This window comes from Thalassophryne amazonica, chromosome 8, assembly GCF_902500255.1.
Source record: "Thalassophryne amazonica chromosome 8, fThaAma1.1, whole genome shotgun sequence".
NCBI classification, from domain to species: Eukaryota; Metazoa; Chordata; class Actinopteri; order Batrachoidiformes; family Batrachoididae; genus Thalassophryne; species Thalassophryne amazonica.
In genome coordinates this window covers 103,560,575-103,585,329 of record NC_047110.1, presented here as the reverse complement: position 1 = coordinate 103,585,329, position 24,755 = coordinate 103,560,575, and the positions used below count along the sequence as shown (strand labels likewise).

The window sequence follows — 24,755 nt, the reverse complement described above, 5'->3', positions numbered from 1 at the left end:
TGAATTTTTGGCCTTTTTGTATCTTAGGATTTTCTGGATTTTACAGTAATGTTCAGAATAATAGTAGTGTTATGTGACTAGAAAGATTAATCCAGGTTTTGAGTATATTTCTTATTGTTACATGGGAAACAAGGTACCAGTAGATTCAGTAGATTCTCACAAATCCAACAAGACCAAGCATTCATGATATGCACACTCTTAAGGCTATGAAATTGGGCTATTAGTAAAAAAAAAAAGTAGAAAGGTGGGTGTTCACAATAATAGTAGCATCTGCTGTTGATGCTACAAACTCAAAACTATTATGTTCAAACTGCTTTTTTTAGCAATGCTGTGAATCACTAAACTAGTATTTAGTTGTATAACCACAGTTTTTCATGATTTCTTCACATCTGCGAGGCATGGAGTCAACCAACTTGTGGCACCTTTCAGCTGTTATTCCACTCCAAGATTCTTTCACAACATTCCACAATTCATTCACATTTCTTGGTTTTGCTTCAGAAACAGCTTTTTGATGTCACCCCACAAGTTCTCAATTGGATTTAGGTCCGGGTATTGGGCAGGCCACTCCAAAACATTTATTTTGTTGGTTTGGAACCAAGATTTTGCTGGTTTACTAGTGCTTGGGGTCATTGTCTTGTTGAAACACCCATTTCAAGGGCATGGCCTCTTCAGCATAAGGCAACATGACCTCTTCAAGTATTTTGACATATCCAAACTGATCCATGATACCTGGTATGCGATATATAGGCCCAACACCATAGTAGGAGAAACATGCCCATATCATGATGCTTGCACCACCATGCTTCACTGTCTTCACTGTGAACTGTGGCTTGAATTCAGAGTTTGGGGGTCATCTCACAAACTGTCTGCGGCCCTTGGACCCAAAAAGAACAATTTTACTCTCATCAGTCCACAAAATATTCCTCCATTTCTCTTTAGGCCTGTTGATGTGTTCTTTGGCAAATTGTAACCTCTTCTGCACGTCTTTTATTTAACAGAGGGACTTTGCGGGGGATTCTTGAAAATAAATTAGCTTCACGCAGACGTCTTCTAACTGTCACAGCACTTACAGGTAACTCCAGACTGTCTTTGATCATCCTGGAGCTGATCAATGGGTGAGCCTTTGCCATTCTGGTTATTCTTCTATCCATTTTGATGGCTGTTTTCCGTTTTCTTCCACGCGTCTCTGGTGTGACTGAATGCCACACTACTATTATTGTGAACACCCCCTTTTCTACTTTTTTTTTTTACTAATAGCCCAATTTCATAGCCTTAAGAGTGTGCATATCATGAATGCTTGGTCTTGTTGGATTTGTGAAAATCTACTGAAACTACTGGTACCTTGTTTCCCACGTAACAATAAGAAATATACTCAAAACCTGGATTAATCTTTTTAATCACATAGCACTACTATTATTCTGAACACTATTGTATATCTTTTAGATGTTGGGATTTTTATTATTATTATTATTATTATTACTTTTCTAAAATGACAAAATATTTGAATGCAGGATTGAAGGTTAATGGTAAAAAACATGGTTATGATTTACTGGCAAGTTAACCAAAGAATAATCGACTAATCTACAAGTATCTGAAAGACCAAGACATACGTCGCCATTAAATGAATCAAAAAAGGATCAACAGCCTGAATATAAACGCTGTGGTGTTGAATGATGTAGGGATAACAAGAGATTTATAGCAGCAAAATTAACAGAGTTCATTATTGCATAGAATATACAACATTTCTATTTTTTTAAGGCAGTTGATGTCAGCTCCTTAACATGCACATGAACGTTGGGAAATATCAGAAAACTGCTACAGCTTTGTAGAGCCAGAGCGCCGCACAATCACAGAATAATATCACGCTTTAGGTTTATTTAATGGGCAGGATTTTTAGTTTAATTGTCATTCCGCAGGCCTAAACAGAATGGTGCCGGAGAGCAGAAAAATAAACGGAGGCCAGATTGTTAAGCAAACCTCTTCTGAGGATACAGTCGTAAAAATACCCTAAACACATTGATGCTGAACTTTTTTTTCTGGCCTCATTCAAAAATGGTTCTAAGAATTTGCCACGCTGAATGGTATAATCTGGAAGATTAATAACAGAAGCCGAGGGGGACCTTAAAGCCAAATGACAGTATACCTAAAAGTGTCGCTAAAAGAGTGATTAGTGCAGGGCTGATCTGTATCAATTACACTTTCATAATCCCTGCTGACCAGAGTAATTATACAGTACTTTTGATCTATTTTAGCCCGTTTGAAGATTACAGTACAACCAAAAAAAATGGAAGGAGTTAATATGAATTTAATGTGTTTTTAAAAAATAATTGCGTCGTAGATAATACTCCAAAAGACATCTACCCCACTATGATATCAAGTTGTGTTCATTGTTTGACATTTTAGCCCACTGATGACAAATTACAGATACAACACAAACAACACAGATATGTTCTAAATTTCTAACTATCCAGAGTCTCTATGGGACTTAAATTCTCTTTCTATGTAATGTTCTCACTCTGTGACAATTAACCACTGCAAAAGCAACTAGACGGGTATGTTAAAAGTCTTTAAAAAATAATAGTGGCTGTTTAAAATTGAAAATAACTTTCACCGTCTATGCAGATTTTCTATTTTTTAAGTACTGCTTTATAATCTAGCTACAACACATTTTGTGTAAAATCTGCTTGTCTTTTCTGAGTGATCCTGTTGACAAACTAATGGAGGTGTGAAAGCCTAACCTTATCAAAAAGGAAATAAAAGATAAAAACGTAACCTTAAATGTTCTCAATCTCCAGAGCTATGCTAGTTTAGCCTATTTATGTCCCACCAACATGAAGCTGCGCTACTGCTAGGGGTGCCAGAAAAAAAAAAAAAAAAAAAAAAAAAAATCGATTCACATCCGAATTGCGATTCTTATTTATTACGATTCTGAACTGATCCAAAATGTCCAAGAATCGATTTTTAAAAAGCATTTTTTTAAACATTTTCTTGCTTACTCACTGCGTGTACTGTTTGTCAGGCAATGGCCTCCATACTACAGCGTCCCCGCGAGGGGAGGGTCCAGCGTGCTTCAAACATTCATGAGCTGCAGCTTAGCATGGCGGGCGAAGAGCTAATTCAGCCAGCACCGTCTTTGCTGAAGGCAAATGTTTGGGCGCATTTTGGATTTTATTATTTGCTGCGTAAGAAGGAGCTTGACATGACTTATGCAGTGTGCAAAATCTGCAAAATGAAACTCAAGTACTTCGGAAACACTTCAAATCCGCAAGCCCACATGCTACACCATCACCCGGAGCTAAAAGAAGTGGAGCAGCGGTCTCTGCCGACTACTGACCAGCGCACACTCCATCACTTCACTAAACTGCCAGCCAACTCTGAACAAGCAAAGCAGATAAGTAAATTTACATCTTTAGAATCACTTGATTAACCTTATAAAGCTGCATTTTCTTAAACATAAACATTTTTTAAGTAATATAACTATTTCTCAGAGCTCTTTGAATCGAAAATCGATTCTGAATCGAATCGTCACACCAAGAATCGGAATCAAATAGAGTTCAGTTGTTATAAGATTCACATCCCTACCTACTGCCACGTCACTGCATCCACCACACCATAGATCCGCCTTGGGTCTTGGTAGGGAACCATCCAGGCAGAAAATCGATCCATCCTCACCTCTCAAAAGTAGCCATCTATCTGTTTCAGCCAGGTGAAATGTGGGCATCCTCTTGGCCTTTTCCCTCCGCTAGAGTCCTCAACACTATAGGCACATATGCACTGAATCATGTCCAGAGAAATGCAACGCATGCCCACAGTGCTGTAGCTGACATTTCCTCACAATGCAAGTGATAAGCTTCATCCCAGTCTCCATAAGTAACCACTCGTTTGACATAGGAGCACCCAAAGATAACCCAAAGAGGCTTAGTACCAATGACATTCAGTCATCACCTTAAGTCACGTAAGACAGGAAGCACCATGACACTAAAGACTTGGACCTTTGTTCTCCTACCAAGCTATTAGCATCACCAATTACCTCTGTCCAGTGAGCACATGCCTTTTTCCAGCCATCTCTTGATCTCAATCACCAAGGACTCAGAGACATAAATATCACTGCTAAAATAAGGGAATGTCTCTCACACTTCAATACTTTTGCCGTATACAGATACATGTCATGAAGTCATTTAAAGCCTGGATCTTAAATTTGATCCAGGACCATCACAAACCCAGACACTCTGACTCCTCGCTCAGCCTCTCAAGTGCTGCAATCAGAGTATCCAATGATTCCCCAAAGATTGCAGAATCATCTACAAAGTCAAGGTTGGTAAATCTTTCTAATTAGAGAAAAGGAGAGAATTAAACTTTATATATCGGAGGCCAACAGTGTGCAGGTCTTTCTCCACTGTGCAACTTCAAAAACATTCCAAAAAAAACCCACAAAAAAAACACCCAAAGTCAGTGTTCAATGTGATTAAGGCTTCATGAATCAAACTGATTTTCATGGAATAGAATAGAATCGTTATTGTCATTGCACATATATACATACAACAAAACTTGTCCTCTGCATTTAACCATCCTAATTACAGTTATCTAATCACTACCAGCAGTGGGCAGCCACTGTCCGGCGCCCGGAGACCAACTTCAGATGTAGACGTTGCCTTGGTCAATGACAGACAAAGGAGCAGACCCTAAATAAGCATGTTTTTGATAAGCATGTTTTCACAATACAATATGACAAAAAAAACATTGTCATGTTTGTTATCACGTAAAGCTCAAGTAATTTTGCATTTGTATCTTAAGATCAAGCAATAGTGATTACTGTGTCAAGGTTTAGTGATCATAAAATCCAGTTTCTGATGCCTTATTCTGCTCCAGATGGCACGATTCGCTGTAGATGTGGAGATTATTGGGTGGTGGAATTAGAAATTCATGGTAGCCAATTCATTTAAGAGGATTAAGAAGTGCTTGGGTGAGACAGAAATGGTTAATACACCAACAGACTCAGACGAAAACGGAAAGACAACAGAAAGATGAGGCGAGTGGGCACGATGCATCTTCTTTACAATCACTAAATCAGAGTGAAATTAACACCAGAACACAAGCAGGATTATTTCCTGCCTTCCTCCCTCAATCCAGACAGGTTGTAAATTAATTTTTATTGGGTTGTGTTGAACGAAGAGGGATTGTTTCCGAGCTAAAGCCGTGACTGGGGGCGTATATATTTACAATACTGGAACAAAGAAGGCTACAATCTATACAAAGCACACAACAATACCCGTGAATAAAGAAGCTTGTAGAAAAAGGGAGAGGCAATTTTTCTAATTCTGTTAATTTCACTTCCAAAGCAATTAAAAGCAGGAAGAGATAATGCTCGGAAACAATCGCCGGCTGACAAAGTCTTTCTGTCTTTGTAAATGAAACATCTTTAGGCTAATTTCAACTTCCACGCCTGCATGGTTCATTCTAATTTCAGATAAAATTAACACAGCAAGATCTGGACCTTAATAATAATAATAATTTTAAAAAAAATTTGAAAAAAAAAAATCGATCCTGTGCAAATATTTTTAGAATTAGGACTATGTCATTCGGGCTTTGCTAGATCTAATTTTCAGTATCTATAAGTACATTTTCATACAATTAATTTCCCTTTAATCACATTTGTACAAAGGAACGTCTGTGTATAAAATTCCAATTATACTCGCTGTTGAAAATGTAAGTTTGAATTATGATTTCTTTCCTCATTACAGCTCTGGTTTAATGAATCAATCACTGCATCACTGCTGCTTTCACACATCAAATGGTGTGGAAAAGTTTCACAGTCACAGCCTGGTCTTTTATCCAAGGAGACATTTCCTGTCTCCCAGTCTGGGATAGTTGGCAGGAAGGATCGGAGGGCTGAGCGATAAGTGCACCGCATTCGACTTCATTTGCCCGTTTTCAAGTTAAAACCTTATTAATTGTTACAGGCTTGCTCTGTGCGTGATATCCACAGCTAAATTGGACTCGAGTCATTCAAGAGATGGAAAAGTAATCAAAGACATAGCCCACATACAATATGTGTATCTCTGCATGAAGAACGCCAATTAAAACCATGACCAAAGTTTCTAGGTTGTGAACTGAAGAAAAAGGATCTGAACTGTTCATGAAAAGAGCCTAGAGCTTCCAATTATGAAGATTTCCAAACTTAAAAGAATGTTGAAAAGAAGGGTAAACGGGAATTAAACTTTCAGATGAACACTAAAAGAGTCATTCGAGAAAATACTTCAGATCTATGTCTGAACATGTTTTTTTAATCTGTGTCCCAAACCATTATACACTCAACAAAAATATAAACACAACACCTTTTGTTTTGTTCCCATTTTGTATGAGATGAACTCAAAGATCTAAAACTTTTTCCACATACACAATATCACCATTTCCCTCAAATATTGTTCACAAACCAGTCTAAATCTGTGACAGTGAGCACTTCTCCTTTGCTGAGATAATCCATCCCACCTCACAGGTGTGCCATATCAAGATGCTGATTAGACACCATGATTAGTGCACAGGTGTGCCTTAGACTACCCACAATAAAAGGCCACTCTGAAAGGTGCAGTTTTATCACACAGCACAATGCCACAGATGTTGCAAGATTTGAGGGAGCGTGCAATTGGCATGCTGACAGCAGGAATGTCAACCAGAGCTGTTGCTCGTGTACTGAATGTTCATTTCTCTACCATAAGCCGTCTCCAAAGGCGTTTCAGAGAATTTGGCAGTACATCCAACCAGCCTCACAACTGCAGACCACGTGTAACCACACCAGCCCAGGACCTCCACATCCAGCATGTTCACCTCCAAGATCGACTGAGACCAGCCACTCGGACAGCTGCTGAAACAATCGGTTTGCATAACCAAAGAATTTCTGCACAAACTGTCAGAAACCGTCTCCGGGAAGCTCATCTGCATGCTCGTCGTCCTCATCTGGGTCTCGACCTGACTCCAGTTCGTCGTCGTAACCGACTTGAGTGGGCAAATGCTCACATTCGCTGGTGTTTGGCACGTTGGAGAGGTGTTCTCTTCACGGATGAATCCCTGTTCACACTGTTCAGGGCAGATGGCAGACAGCGTGTGTGGCGTCGTGTGGGTGAGTGGTTTTCTGATGTCAATGTTGTGGATCGAGTGGCCCATGGTGGCAGTGGGGTTATGGTACAGGCAGGCGTCTGTTATGGACGAAGAACACAGGTGCATTTTATTGATGGCATTTTGAATGTACAGAGATACCGTGACGAGATCCTGAGGTCCATTGTTGTGCCATACATCCAAGAACATCACCTCATGTTGCAGCAGGATAATGCACGGCCCCATGTTGCAAGGATCTGTACACAATTCTTGGAAGCTGAAAATGTCCCAGTTCTTGCATGGCCGGCATACTCGCCGGACATGTCACCCATTGAGCATGTTTGGGATGCTCTGGACCGGCGTATACGACGGCATGTACCAGTTCCTGCCAATATCCAGCAACTTCACACAGCCATTGAAGAGGAGTGGACCAACATTCCACAGGCCACAATTGACAACCTGATCAACTCTATACGAAGGAGATGTGTTGCACTGCATGAGGCAAATGGTGGTCACACCAGATACTGACTGGTATCCCCCCCAATAAAACAAAACTGCACCTTTCAGAGTGGCCTTTTATTGTGGACAGTCTAAGGCACACCTGTGCACTAATCATGGTGTCTAATCAGCATCTTGGTATGGCATACCTGTGAGGTGGGATGGATTATCTCAGCAAAGGAGAAGTGCTCACTATCACAGATTTAGACTGGTTTGTGAACAATATTTGAGGGAAATGGTGATATTGTGTATGTGGAAAAAGTTTTAGATCTTTGAGTTCATCTCATACAAAATGGGAGCAAAACCAAAAGTGTTGCGTTTATATTTTTGTTGAGTGTAGTTCATTTGGAGAAAGAGTTTGAGTGAATGTTTTACAAATTCTGTCAAGTAGGTAATGTTTTTTTCCTGCATGTGTTGGTTGATTAAAAACCTTCAGCTGATTTCCATTTCAGCTGAAATGGAGTAGAATTTGAGTGATGTATGGTGCTTTAAAATGATTCATCCATACACACACACACACACACACACACACACACACACACACACACACACACACACACACACACACACACACACACACACACACACACACACACACACACACACACACACACACACACACACACACACACACACACTCACATGACCATGCAAGATGCTCAACTGCACACCAAGACCAACTTGCAAATTAATGACCTCACCTAAGGCACTTTCATAATTTTCCACTCTGATGGAGAATCAAACCAAGGATCCTCTGGTTACAAGGCCAACTCTCTCATCAATTACTCCAATTTTTGTTGATATTTTGGGCTGTTTTAGACTTTTTTCTCAGTGTGTCACAATAACAAGAATGGAGAAAACAGAAGCCACATAACTTCCACTTGGATTCAAACTGGAAGTGTTGAAGGTCAAACCTTAATACTGGGTCACCAGGACAAAACAATCAACAGGTCAATCAACTAAACACTTCAGGGATTTAAATTAGTCCTTAGTAACCGAGCAGAGAAAGGATAGGAGTTTGATACCTAATATGTAGATCTTGGTTCAATTCCAAGTCATGCTAGCTGTCTGTATACTTGGACAAGACACTATCTACATTGTCCCAGTTGGCCCAGCTGTAAATGGGTACAACAATTGGCTGGAGAGGTAACCTAAGATGGAATGGCATCCCATCCAGGGGGATCCGTAGACTCATATGCTTTATGTTACCGTATCTGTGGATATCCACTGGCACCGACATGCCTGTAAAGGACCTGATTCGCTTCCTTTTTGGCGCCTGAATCAGTGCTGAGGAAAAACATGGTCCAGGACAGGTGTAATCCTGGAGTCTTGTAGATCCAAAGCTGAGCCTGAAGGCACCCAAAGCCATCACAGAGACTACTTTATTAACTCAGCATCCACATCAAACCTGCATAGAACAGCTCGCTGATTAAACACGCAGACAGCACACATCAAACCTTCACACTTAACAAGCCTGATTAAACACACACAAGGCTAGTCGCTCTCACACTAATAACCCACCATGCGCACACACTCACAAAAAACACATTAGACGTGAAGGCGACGGAGACGGGGAACGACGCGCTTGTATCAGAAAAATCACATACTTGTGAAGAGAAACATGAAAAGAGGTTATTTAGAGAAAGAAATGACGAGAGATTAGCAAAGAAGAGAGTATGAGCGTCTTTGGGATGAGCTCTCAAGAGAGAGTAACTGAGGTAGGTGACAGAGTCACGCTGTGGAGAAGAGCCACTTACTCATCAGAGTGAAGACAATTACCCACAATCCACCAGATACTTTTAAAGGACCACAACAACCATTTGGGAACGTTTGAGGTCAAAATATATAACTTGAACACTTGAGATGATACAGGCAGCTAGAGGTGTGTGGATACCGTTAATAATCGCTTCCTGGCTTGACTGAGTCACTCAGGAAATTTTGGATTTGGTCACCAGGCGTTAGCCTCCCTGGCAACCATTCTATTGTGGCAGTAGTCATTGTAGTGTTGTAGATCATCTAATTTATTATGGTTGTCCTGTCATGATAACTACTACATTATATGGACATGAAGTCGCTCATTTTTGTGGGCTTGATATTTGCCTGTTGTGTTTACACCCATTTGTTTACATGAGAGTATTGCCAACATGATGCCAGAAAAAAGAACAAGCATGATTTTCACTACCATAGCACAGCCCCCCCACCCCCCAAAAAACAATGTGCAATCTCAGCAATGAACAATGTAAAAATGAAACAGACACACATTTTCTTACAATTTTTGCTATTTGCGTTTCTTGATGGGCTAGAAGAGACAGTTCAGGCATACGCTCACTTGCACAAAGAGCAACGGTGCAGTAGGTGACATGAAGATTTAATTTATATTATTAATTTATATTACCGTTATTTCAGAATCACAATTGGATTTATTGCCAAGTAAGTTCTCACATACAAGGAATTTGATCTGGTGTCATTGGTTGATAAACAACAATAAAAGAAAATACTTCTGTAAGACGTAAAGGAGCCAAATAGGCAAATGGACAAGTTTACCGTTTCACCAGGTTAGTCCCATTGAGATCGAGAGCAGGTGTGGTGGCCAAGTGGTTAATGCGCTTGGTTTCAGTGCAGAAGGTTCCGGGTTCAAATCCCACCCCTGCCACATTTCTCCATGTAATGTGGAGTTGCGTCAGGAAGGGCATCCGGTGTAAAACCTGTGCCAATTCAACATGCAGATCCACCTTGGATTTGCTGTGGCGACCCCGAGTGCAAACAAGGGAGCAGCCGAAGGGACTTACTACTAGTCCCATTGAGATTGAGATCTCTTTTACAATGGAGACCTGGACAACTATAAAGTTTCCATAACCTGCGTGTCTTTGGATGTGGAAGAAACCAAAGCACTTGGAGGGAACCCACGCAAACACGGGGATAACATGCAAATTCCACACAGAAAGGCCACAGGTGGGAATCAATCCCCTGACTTTCTTGCTGTGAGGCAACAGTGCTTTAGCACCACTAAACCACTGTGCTGCCCAAAGATAAATGAATAAATGAAAGATAAGTAAATTTAAAGATAACTGGTTATTTGGCGTCAACAGGTGTTTTGCCTCAACAAATGCATAATTCCGACATATTTAGTTGTGGTATAAATGATTTTATTAATTATCTATATCCTATTGCAATATGTGTTTCAGCATCATATGTCACTATTCTGTATATAGAAAATGCAGTGCGCCATGATGCACCTGTACTAGCATCTGTTTACAAAAAATATAGGTGGAGGATTTGCTGTGATTTGAATTGCTCTTGAAGTTTTCTCCTCTACTCTGTGCAGAGCAGGTGGCTCTGTGGGACGGGAGTTGGGCATCCAATGTATAGGAAGAGGTTCGATTCAAGATGTTTGTTTCAAGCTATCTGAAACAAACATCTGGAATCATTTTCAAACTTATAAAACAGGTGAGAAGTGTTAAATCTCCCAAAGCAGCTACACTGGGGAGCCGGTACCACAGTGGATCAATGGTTCCTGTGACATCACCAACCAATCTGATCTGGGACCATCACATATTCTGACACAACAGCACACAGATAGAATGTTTGGAGCTTTTCAAAACTATAAGAGTGACCTCTTCATGGCTCGAGCCACTACTCAAGAAATTTGTGTCAAAAAAGACTGAAACATGCTCATCTCAGTTTCCCAGGATTCAATGTGACAAACAGCTTCAATGTGGTTAGAAAACAAACTAAACCTCCCAAAAACGACCTCTAATTTAAAGTGGAACAGCACTTCGAAAGTACATTCATTGACCACAGCAGCGAAATCCTGGAATAGTACACTGGTGTTAACAGCAACAGAGATTTTTGCTGTTTTGAATATTGGTTCAAAGCACAATGTTCACACAATTCTATGAGCTGGACTGCAAATCTTGCATGTCAAGGTTTTCATATGAGAGAAATGGGCATTTTTTCACATGAGGAACGCTTTTGTTCTTCAGCACAGCAGGAAAGCCGCCTGAAAGGCGAAAGAAAATATGTTGAATTAAGAGGTGAAATGTTTCAGCCTTGCTGGGAGCCTGGAGGAGAAAAAGCTTAGTGGTACATACAGTCTGTTCGAGCCATTGCAGAAACAAATTTGCTTTTAAGAACAGTGATAACGGCTGATTAGACCGGAGAGACAAATGAGACCAGGTGATGTCATACTGAACCATGACATCCAATATCAGAACACAGGTTTGTTTTGAAAAATAATCAAGTTATTCAGGCCTCTTAGATGATGGAAAAAAAGACCACATTTTGAAAAGATATGAATTAGATGATGGAAAAAAAGACCACATTTTGAAAAGATATGAATAAAAACACTAAATAACAATTCTGATAAAATAGACATATATATAGACATATATATATATAGACATATATATATATATATATATAGACATATATATATATAGACATATATATATATATATATATATATATATATATAGACATATATATATATAGACATATATATATATATATATATATATATATATATATATATATATATATATATATATATATATATATATATATATATATAAACCCTTTTTTAAAATGAATACTAATTACAGACAAACAAGGGGGTTACAATTCATTCTCCTTTTGAAGTGCTGGATTAAATTCTGTTTCATTTCACAAGCAGAAGAAGGAAAACACTTTGACTGACATTTGTAGGTTCTTCTAACATTTTAATTTAAATAGAGAGACTAGACAGAACTTTATGGATCCCTCGGGAAGACTCCCTCAGGGAAATTGAGGTTCCAGCAGCATTGTATAGCAGCACACAGGATAAGAAGCACATAGACTATCAAAAGTGAAAGTAAAAAAGAAAAAGTTTGCAAATATAAATATAAATACACAATATAAATACCAGACATACTTATCAATACTGGTTTACTGACTACTACTGTTCCTCTCATTCCTGACCTCTGTCTTACTGTTGAAGGTAGTTCACGCTGAAGTGGTATAGAGGAGGATTTTCTTATAAAGAAGACCTGAAAGTTCAGCTACAATTTACCAGAAGGTACGACTAAGATTCAAGCTTAGATCTGATGTTTTAGTGAAATAATTAAGTACTTATATTTATTGTTGGGTCAGTGGCTGAAGGATCATCTCGAACACCAGATGGCACACCCGCCCCAAGTATATGTACCATTTTCAGGAAAGGAGCGCATTTCCACATTTCCAAAATGCAACAAGAAACCACCAAATGACAAATAAAAGTGCTAAATTTACTCATATTTGCAGTCAGTCTAGGTAACTAGCTGCAACCTGGCTCCTTTAGACTTTCTGCTCCCAGTTAAAAAACTTCTCCTGCTCTTTAATGTTGCACTTTTTCAAATGTTTGATTAAATTAGCTGTATTGTAGCCCTCGAAAGGAGCTTCCACCTCTCGGTACAATGGCTTTGCCAACATTGCACATTGCTGCCTTGCTTTGCAGCATTTCAACAGACATGTCAGCAACAGTACTCCTCAATGCTCGCCAACACTGTTGTTTGTTATTCTTCTGCTATTTGTGAAATTATATCATCACGTTAAGATGACACAAAAGTAGACTGCACCCAGATTTGTTGCACCTAAGTGTGATATTACACCTCCCCCCATAAAGTATTTTTTTTAATGTAATCATAATTTCTTAATATTTATTGAAATAAATCAATCAGAAATCTGAATTTTCACCGGTGGAACCAAAGTTATCTTAGTTTCATTTTCAGTTTGTGCATCTTGAATTCTAACCTTGTGACCTTTCCCAAATTCTGACTGGATTCCAATTCATTTAATTTAGATATTATTTTGCACATGTGCAGGAAAATGCAACACGAGATCATTTACAGCGCTCAACTGTACTGGACGTGTGGAAAACTTGCATTTTTAAAACAAATGCATTCTGACACTGTGAGGACGCTGCAAACACTATTTTGTCAGTGTGTAAAGAAAACCAAATTCTCTTTCTCTTTTCACACCTGCCATCTCTCCTTTCTGTCATTATCTCTCTATTCCTCCTCCCACCCCTCCACCCCTCTCTTTCTCTCTCTCTCCCTGTTCCTTCCACTCCATCACCTTCCCTTCCTTCCTTCCCTTCCTCCCTTTTTTCGGTGAAAAAGCGCGGTGACTGGGAGCGTCACTCTGTGCGGATAGCTGGGAGCCGTTGGCGGTTATCGGCTCCTGCAGACTCTCTCTGCCGGTCTGATCTGTCTCCTCTTCATTAAGCAAATACGCCGACGTGGAAATGAAAACATAATAGCTATTTGATTTCCAGCGAGATATTTTGCATATTGGTTCAGAGCTGATAGTGGAATTTCATCAAGTCGGTTTCCCCCCCTCCGTCTCTCTCCTCTCTTCCCTCGCATCCCCACGCCCCCCCTCTTCCCTCCATCCACACGCTTTAAAAACTGAATTACTGAGCTGGGCCAGCTTTCAGTGAGATTTCTTTACATTGCTGGGAAAAGAAAAAAGAGAGAGAGAGGGAGGAAGGGAGAGAAATCTGGTTCCCCAGGAAGACTACTTAAATGATTAAATATCCCCCCATTCCCATCTTTTTTCCTGTCTCTCCTTTTTTGATAACACAGAGAAAATTTAAAGAATTCACAGTGCTTTAGGTTGACTATAGTAATCAGAGATAGGCCAAAGAAAATTAACTCCTTAATGAGCAGAGCTGTCTCCCTGATAAAGGTCCTGGACAGACGGTGGGGTGGGACTCTGACGGAATCTTCAGACAGAAAAAAGAAAACACAGATGCTAAGAAAGACAGATTCATGGAATAACAGGAACGCACTAAGAGAGACTTGACACGGTGTGGCGGAACAATTAGTTTCCTCTCCTCCTCCTCCTTGATATTTGCCAGTTAGGCCACAGGGACCACAGGTAGTGAGATAGCAGCAATAATGCCATGGATACCCACAGTGCCTTGCATCACCTCTGCTGTGAAGGATGGTCCGCTGCTGGAGAATCCTTCACCCCCCCCCCACCGGAGAGAAAAACTAGCCCTGGAGCAGAGGATGAGCAGCCTCTTCACAGCGGGCCTATCAGATCGTCTGGTGCCTCTCAGGAGGACTATTCACAGGCCGAGCAGACGGACTGAAATAAATCTCCCTGCTGCTACTTTCCATGTTGGAACACCGTGTTGCTTCAGTCCTGATAGCACTGCCGCCGTGTCAGAGCAGCAGCCAATACTGTACCTCACACACACCCACACACACACGTGTCAAAGGTCACATCCTATCAACAGCTGACAACAATGTGATTTGTCGTGAAACATCGTGATCATCAAGTAGTTTACAAAAACACCAAACTTTATCTTTGCAACATCTGAAATGTAAGATGTTACTGTTTCTTGTCAACTACTTCCACCACAAACATGATCATGTTTTCTGTCCTTTTTTTAGTCTGTGGAGAATAAGTTTTACAAAATCTGGTTTTAATCTTTTATTTTCAACAAGACACTTCATCTACATCGCCCAGTCCACCCAGCTGTAAACAGGTTTTAACCGCGATGGACTGGTGTCAACTCTCAGGGGGGAATCAGACTCTCATCCACTTCATGCTACAGGAATCCAAGGATCTTCCAAAGACACCTGGTCCCAAAGACATCCAGTCATCAGCTTAGGTCACTGGCTAGCATCTGAGTGTCACAACCATATAGTAAGATGGGCAGCACCAAGAACTGAAGGACTTAGACCTTTGACCTCCTGTGTCGACATCAGAATCAACAAACATCTATCCAGTGACCTCATGACTCCATAAGCTCTTTCCAGACGTCTCTCCATCTCAAAAGACAAAGAACCAGAGACATAAACATCGCTGCTGAGAAAATTTAATATCTCAACAAATTTTACATACACACGTGGTATTTTGCAAAAGTTTAATACATCATAAAAGCATTAAAAAGTATGAAAACCTGATAAATATCCATAAGCAATGAATCAGTTATCATCAACTTTGATGGTAACTGATATGACAATGGGGTTTCATTTACACGTAATTTTTCGAACTATAACCTCATATCTATTTTAAAGATAAGGTGACTTAAATTATGAGTGACTGTGTTTTACAGTCATTTTAATATTGTGTGATCATTTGCAGCTGCGGTTGTGTGGTATTCTACTGGCCAGTACAATTACAAAGAAATTATTATTACGACAAAATCGGGCCGTGAGTTATCTGAAACCGCAAGTTAAGTTGACCAAAAAACCTTACAATCAGCTTACCTTGTCATATTATAATAGTTTCAACCATTTGAAGTGTGATTCCTTCCTGGATGGTGATGGTTTCTTCGTCTGGAGTAGGTTTGGGATCTTCTTTCTTCCTCCTCCGACTGCTGCTCGTCAGTGTGGAAGAATCTTGACAATTCAAAGTTTTTGATGTGACTCCTTAGATACTTACTGCCGGTTCAGATCGGGCCTGAAGTTATACACAAGCCCTCATCACTGACTCGTTCGCACCGATGATCCCTCCCAAAAATGGTCAAATCAAAATTGACTTCTGATTCAGTGTCCACAACTTCACAACAAGTAAAGCCGAATCGCGATTTGCCGTTAACGGGGCTCACCTGATTTATTATAGAATTAAAAAATATAACTCACATATTCACCTTTGTTGGAACTGATTTCATGTTGACAAGTAAATAAAAAAAAAATATATATATATATATATATATATATATATATATATATATATATATATATATATATATATATATATATATATATATATATATATGAGGTTGGAGGAAGCAAGGGCAAGGGCACCCAGAGGGAACCCTCGAAAACACGGTGAGAACATGCAAACTCCACACAGGAAGGTTCAGGACAAAAGCAAACCCAGGACTTTATCACTGTGAGGCAACAGTGCTAACCACTAATCCACCGTGCCGCCCTCATGTCATTAAAAAGAGTCTAAGTGCTTTCTAAAGAGCACTTTAGAAAGCATCATAATATGATACTTTCTAAAGTGCCATCAAATGTGACACATTTTATTTGATGCCATGAAACTGAACTTTTTTTTCCCCAAAATGCAACACGTGTATTCAAACATCAACAAGGAATACACACACACACACACACACACACACACCATTAATTTCATCAACTCAGTAAAAGCAGAAGGACTGTGGTGCTATCGAGGGACAAAAAAATGATGTTTCAACAACAATGCGCCTCAACGGAACCACATGACTGAGATACTGAGATAAAATGTTCAAGATGCTACATTTCAGTTAATTTCATCACCTTTGACAGAGATTCGATCAGTGTGCACATGATGACGAGGTCACCTCCCTCGATCTCTGCAGCTCTGAGCGCTGCTCCGATCCTCGTCTGCAGCTCAACGTGAATTTGGCAGAAATATATATGCCGTTTCCAGCCCAATGTAATGAACTAATCCTCCATGTGCTGAACTTTAACATGAAGGGAGCAACATGAAAAGACTCAGAGAGCACATCTCTCATGGAAAATGCAAAAATCATTTACTTTGACTTTGGACGTGGGCAACTTGAGATAAGTCAGGGAATTTATTTTTATATACACATATATATACACACACATATATATATACACATATATATACACACACATATATATATACACATATATATAAATAATTGTATGTATTTTTATTTTGTATTTATGTATTTAATTTTTTGCATTTTCCATAGCATTCAAGCTTTTCTGATTTGGGGTTATATTTGATAATTAGGATAATTAGGCCGATATCGGACCCGATCGTCCCCTTCTGACGATCTTAAGGGCACCCCCGACAATTGTGATGACGCTAAAGATGATCTTATCAGATATTCCTGTCATGTGTGGTGTGTTAAGAATGCTCTGATCTGCTCGGAAGGATGTCAGGAGCGCTCCGATCGTAAATTGGGGATATTCAACATGTTGGATTGTCTTGGCCCGAACGCAGCCTGCTGAATGTGACGTGTAGCCAATCAGAAAGCAATGTGATGGACGCACGGAGTGGAAAATAAAATCAAAACAGCTGTTCTGACTTACCAGAAAGTCCGGTGGCCGCGCTGTCTCCACTCCTTTAAAGAACACCTTTCCTTTTTCTTTTTGTATTGTTTTTTCCCTCTGTTTTAAATAGTCCACAAAGTACCTCAGTTTGTTTACTCTGAAGTCACATTTAATCTCAAGAGATTTTGAGATTTCCTGTCTGAGCTGGGAATGTTCGTGTGTGAAATCTGTTTGTGTGTGGTGTTGTTGTCCTTACCATGTGGCTGAACACCACACACTGTACGACCAAACCTGTTAGATCTATGATTTTTTTATCTTCACGTGTGATCTCTCAGGTTTTGGAAACCTAAAGATAATTTTAAAATCCTGTCGTGTGAACCAGGTTTTAGACAAAGAGAAACACTGTGGTGTTTGGATTTATCCATCATCCTTTTTCTGAACTTGCTTATTCCAAATAAAGGTGACAGGAGAGCTGAAGCCTATCCTAACAGTCACTGGGTGAGGGGCAGGGTACACCCTGGACAGGCTGCCAGTCTAAAGCAGGTCTGACACATAAAGAACCATTTCTCATTTGACTTTTGCATGTCCAAGTACTTGACTTAGGATGCATTTGACTTGTTCGTTCATCTCTGTTGGATCGGTAGAACTGATACAATAGACAAACTCATTCCCAATCTCACTCCCACCTACTGTCAATTAAGGGTCACCAGCTGAAGGAAGCCAAAGCACCTGGAGGGAACCAACTTGAACATGGTGAGGATATGCAAACTCCACAAAGAAAGGACCAGGGGCCTCATGTACAAAGCATGATTACGCATAAAAACCTGGTGTACACCCGTCTCCACATCCATGTGGAAATGTATCAAAAGTAACGTGAGCGTGGAAATGTGCGGTGCGTCATGCAAAAATCCAGGCTGGTGTATGCACGTTTCTACAGCTATTGTTCCACTGCGGACCTATAGAGGTGACGCAGAGAACAGTCAACAGTGTGAAAACATGAAGTCATCAGAGTGATGTGCACATCAGAGACACAATGATGAACAATTAACACACCCACGTGTTTGCAATTATATGGGTGGATATAAAAGCATCCGCAAAGTGATGCGTAAAATGGCACTAACAGTGGCGTTGTTAGAGGACCTTGCAAATGGTGCAATCCGACATCAGTGTGCATTTGGGAAATGCGAGGATTTACTTCCAAATGAGGATACGCTTGGCATCCTGGCATCAGGGGCATTCCAGCGTGAGCTGGCTGATCGGTCAGGCATGTGCCAGTCAACCTTGTGCCGAGCCGCAATCAAATGTCATCAGGTACATTCCAACATTACAGCGCATTTTGCAGCGAGGGCCGGTTTCCAGAATGTAATTCCACATTTTGCTATAAAGGTGCCGTCACATGATGAGTTTGGTCTGTTAATAAGAAAATTTTCATTCCATCAATGTTCAAATCATATGTGGAGGCTGCACGGTGCACGATTTGCTTGTGTTTAAATAGTTTATTCGTGCAATTGTTCTGAATGAAAACCAAAGAGGGCACATTTGGGCATGTGTGCATTAAAATATGTTATTATTATTATTAATGTCTTTTTTTATTTTTGCTTGCTGGTGAGCTGCAGAGCTTCTTAACAGACTTCCTGTGTTCAGTATCTGTCAATAAATGCGTGTTTAAATTGTGAATGGTCAGAACCTCGCCTTTTTAATGTCAGTGTGTGCACGCTGTTATGCGTGAGTGTGTGTGCGCGGCCTCGGACATGCACGCTTCGTAGCTCCCACAAACATTTTTCCAGTTTTAAGATTAATCCGTTTAAGAGCGTGCTGAATAAACTGTCACTGCGTGTCTCCACATAATTTACAGTCATCTATAGTATAATTTCTTTTCATGTTGTCTGATGTGACGTCGTGGGAAAAGGGCCTATTTACATGAAATTGCATAATTAAATGGGGTGTGGCCAGGGAGGAGTTTGGTTCCACGTTCAATGGGATGCACAAACGAACGTGCGTGAATTCATGCCTTCACACACTTTCATACATCTGAATATATTTGTGCTTACGCCAGATTCAGGGTTTTGGCGTACGCCAACTTTTAGTAGAAAGTCCATGCAAGTCTTTGCACATGAGGCCCCTGGTCAGAAGAGAACCTGGGACATCCTCACTATTAGGTAACAGTGCTGAAATGTATTGGTAGTTTCTTGCACAAAGACACCCCCAGCAACCAAACCATTGAATTTCCAGCATCCTAAAAGTGTCACTGTTGCAGCCCTGAAAGACCATTCTGCTGTGTGGCACGTCCACTTCATGGAACACTGTCACACGTGCAGCCTAGCCAAGAAAATGGTTAGGCTGGAAAATGCTGTACAACAAACATTTCTCCCTTTCTGAACGAGGTATCTCTCTCTATCAGATCACTATAGTTCCATAGTTCTACATTACTTTTTTTTTTACTCTTTTTGTTGATTTTTTTATCTATAAATAGACAATAAACAATAACAATAATAACAACAGTCATTGAACAGTGTTAATACAGACAATAAAACAAAAATAAAACAAAACAAAAATTTATCCCACCCCAAACTAACATTGAGCACTGCACTACAAATATCTATCTATGTGTAAACAAGAATTTATTATAAAATCGAAAGAAGACCGAAGACAGGTGAACTAAAAGCATACAACTGGAATAGATGAAAAAGCAAACACATCTCCCCGGGACAGATAATAAATTCTTGCTTATGCAAAAAGGATTGCAATGGTTGCCAGATCCTCCAAAATCTGTCCAGTTTGTGGTTAAGATCATGAGTCAGTTTCTCGAGAGGAATAAGGGCAGAAATCTGTGATATCCACAAGTCGACTGTAAGAACCTGGGGAGATGACCACCTCAGCAAATTACATTTTTTGGCCAGAAACAGAAGAATAGTCAATAAAAACTTGGTATCTGTATCCAAGAGAACATCTGGAGCATGGTTAAGTAAACAGAAAGAAGGAGTCAACAAGAACTGTTTACCAGTGACCTCCTGAATTACAGAATGAACTTTCGTTCAAAAAGTCTGAATGTGGTCACATGACCAAAACAAATGGATAAATGTACCCTTGTGTATATTACATTTGTAACAAAGGTTGGAAGTGTCAGGGAACATTTTCTGGAGGCGAACAGGTGTATAGAAAGTTCGGTGGAAAAATTTTAAGTTCTGTTCATGTATAGAGATGGAGGTGCATTTAGGAAAAATGCCCCGATGCAAATCTTGTCCCAATCTACCGAACTAAATGACACCTCCAGATCACGTTTCCACAGCCGCTTCAGAGAATCATATCCCGAAGAATCACAATAAAGCAGGGACGTATAAATTTTGGAAAACAGTCCTTTGGGAGATTTCACTGAAACTATAATATTTTCCAACTCTGACAATCTCATGCGGATCCTTCCTGTCCTCAAAAGAGATCCTATAAAGTGATGAATTTGGAGGTATGCGTATTTATAAAAATCTTTGTGGGGAATATTAAAATCAACCCTGATTTGCTCAAATGATTTAACAGCATCAGCAAGCCTTTAGATGTCCGTTCCATCAAACCAACATTCCTGATCTGCACTGGTATATCTGGATTCAAAGACAAGGGAGAGTAGAGAGAGACGACAGGAGGGATATTTAGGTATTTCCTCACATCTTGCCAAACCAGTAGTATATTGTAAACAATAATGTTGTTCTTAAGATTAACTAACTGATCTATATTGTTGATAAAAGGAAGCGAGTTAAAGGAGACCTGCATTGAAAAAAATGCAGTCAGATTTTTTGAACAAAAAATGACTTACATTTACACGAGATCCTTCTGAATGTAGTAAAGCAAATCTGCAAGCCCAGATCTGTCATGCAACGGAGAAATCTTCATTTGAAAATGACAAATTTACAGCTAACATTTAGCCCTCCGCAAATTGTCCCTCTCATCATGGACGCTGCCAAGACGTCATGGACAAGACCCTCTCCCAGCATGCATTGCGCCAATTGTAATTTGTGGATTTACGTCAGTTCACCTTTGCACCTTTTTCTTGTCTTATACGGAAGGATCTACTTTTTTAAAACTTCATATTGTCTTGCGGCACGTTTGGTGAGTACACATTTCTTTTATTTGTGCTTGAAAATTATTTTGGGGGACTTTTTCATACGCTCGTTTGATTGAGTGGTGTCGCAATGAAAATCTACTGTCTTTCGCCTCCAGTACCATCGCGGGATAGGGAGGCGAGACCCGCAAAGAATCCCAGTCATTAAAAATATATAAACCTCTCTCAGCATCCATGGAGCTCTGGGGCTCCGATTGCCGAGACGTGCGGTGCTGTGGATTTTGCCGCAAGAAGTCTGTCCTTGCAGCAACAGGTGTACCGGCTGCTTCGCATTAAAACAGCGAGCGTAGCGGAGGCAGAGAGCGGGAGAGGAAGAACGGCGCCCGCTGTCGATGTCATTGCTGATCTGAGCACACAGATCTGTATCTCACATTCATTGCAGCTTACTTTTGGATGTTGAAACCAGGACGTGTATAAGTAACATTACTAACAGATAAAATCAATTTCAATGCGGGATCGGACTGAAGGCGGGAGCGCGTCGTCTTGTCCCTGACGTCATGGAAATGATACGGCTGTACAAACTGCAAATTTGTCATTTTTAAACGAAGATTTCTCCGCTGAATTACAAATTTGGGCTTACAGATTTACTTTACTGCATTCACAAGGGTCTTATAAATACATATCAGCTATTTCTTTCTGAAATCTGACCACATTTATTTCAATGCAGGTCTACTTTAAGTCTTCTGGGATAGCATGATAGGGATGTTTGATGTGCAAGTAGTCAAAATGTCTGGATCCAAATTAGTTTGAACCTGTCACGCCATCACAGTAATGTTTTTCTACATTTATTACAAGAGTGTGGAGGCACGTGGTGATTTACTGTATGCAGTTTTTCGCCTGGTATACAGTTGCACAACCAGTTCTCTTCTGGCAACACATGAGACGGACTCACAGTGATGAACTATTTCATTATCCTCAAGGACGGCTCACTCCCACGTATCAGAGAATTAGGAGTTAACCATTTAAACACGGAACACTAGTCAAATCAGGCGTCTAAAAGCACAACTCCTTTGAAAAGCAAACAAGAGACACTGAAAACATTTCTCAGATATGACCACCTTTCTCTGATTCAATGTAATCAAACCCATCACAGAACACAGTTACCACCAAGACACCAGCTGCACAGACGTTTGAACCCCAATCTTATTTTTATTCAGCTTTTGCTGCTGACTGATTCTGAAATTTTACTGTTATAGAACTATATTTCAGACAAGTATGGGAGAGTGGTGGGCGGAGTCCAGCTCATCAGCAAACAGCTAATTAGCAAAGCTAACTTCTACCGTTGGCCAATTATCGTTTCAGATGGATTTTAAAACCATTAGCTGGGTAATTAGCTTCCAGTAAATTAGATTCAACTAACATTTTTTTGAATAAAGTTTAACAGTCGCATCATTTGTAAATCTGAGAATCACACATGGTTGTTGTTGCTGAAGTTCATACATTAATCCAATAAGCTAAACCGATACGTCACAAAAAAGGCAAAATGCATTACATCAAGAAGACCGAAGAGCAGGAGGTCAAGCCAGATTGCATGCACTAACTAGAAGCACTCAGAGAGTGCAAACCTCCGCCAAGGCCATGGGGTCACTGAAGCCATAACATCTACATGCCGTGGAATCATTGAACCTAAAAAAGTCTAACAATGATGTTTGCTCAGTAGTAAAAAAAAGTTTCATCTGCTGTGACTGGATAGCATGTATCCTTAGCACTTGGCATCACAGTTTATTGCAACTTGCACCTTTCCCAGAAGCTACTGTCATCTGAGCACTGATATTGATATTATAAATTTAAGAAATATTACAATTTGAAAACAAATGCACCCGAACGTGATGACAGCTGCAACTGCTTAATGCTAACTTTTAACATTGAAACTGCCATAGACATGCTAACGCATTAGCATTGGGATCCAGATCGTGATCCGGATCACCACTAAAATTTAATCACTTGTTCCTCTTGTCATTTCCAACCACTCCACAAAATTTCATCAAAATCCGTTCAAAACTTTTTGAGTTATCCTGCTGACAAACAGACAAACAAACACGACCGAAAACATAACCTCCTTGGCGGAGGTAATTACATTCTAAAAATTATTTTCCATTTGGATTTTTATTTTTAATACTTCATGAGCTGTGAATAAGCTGTTGAATGGAAACGATTGGATAATTTCTGTTGTTCATGTAATTTCTGTAGATCTTGATCTTGGCATGCAAATCTTTTTAGGAACCTCCTTGTTTACATGTCAACACATTAAAATTTCAGCTCTTTATCAGTTTTTCAGTGTTTCAGAGATCACACCACCACCACCAATCACCCCAAACCAACGCCAATTCATATAATAAAAGTTAGTGGTTATATAAATGTTTCTTCATTCATTCATTCATCCATCCATTGTCTATACCTGCTTACTCCCATCAAGGGTCACGGGGAATGTTTTTGCAGTTTAGTGATTTAACTTTTCAGCATCATCACAGCTACGATTTCAGTTAGTAGATTAGCGGCACTTCAACATTTATTTATTTATAAAGCGCTTTACAGCACCGACTGGTGTCCAAAGTGCTTAACATTAAAAACACAAATTTACAAAATAAAACACATATAAAATAAAATTTTAAAACAACACATAAAAAAAAAAAAAAAAGAACATAAAAATAACAGAACATGTCACCTCCCCACTAAGTGTTAAAAGCCAGTTTAAATAAATAAGTCTTTAACTTAGATTTAAAAAGTGCTAGGTCAGGAATAGTACGTAACTCAAGAGGTAGCTCATTCCACAGTCTGGGGCCAGCTACCGCGAAAGCATGATCACCCCAGCGTTTATATCTTGACCTTGGAACATCTAAGTAAAGCTGGCCAGACGCCCTTAACGTCCTACTGTAGGTGCGCAAAGTTAAAATTTCAGACAAGTAGGGAGGTGCAAGGCCATAAATAACTTTAAAAACAAACATTAAAATTTTAAAATCAATTCTAAAACGAACTGGAAGCCAGTGGAGTGAGTATAGGATGGGCGCAATATGCTCACGTCTAGAAGTGTTTGTCAAAAGACGAGCAGCAGCATTCTGCACCAACTG

The 24,755-nt window shown here is 39.9% G+C and overlaps 1 protein-coding gene across 1 annotated transcript in view; it reads right to left on the bottom strand.

Annotated features, from left to right (window-relative positions):
* The window catches only part of zfpm1 (zinc finger protein, FOG family member 1), a 295,801-nt gene that overhangs the window by 169,388 nt on the left and 101,658 nt on the right, over positions 1 to 24,755 (bottom strand).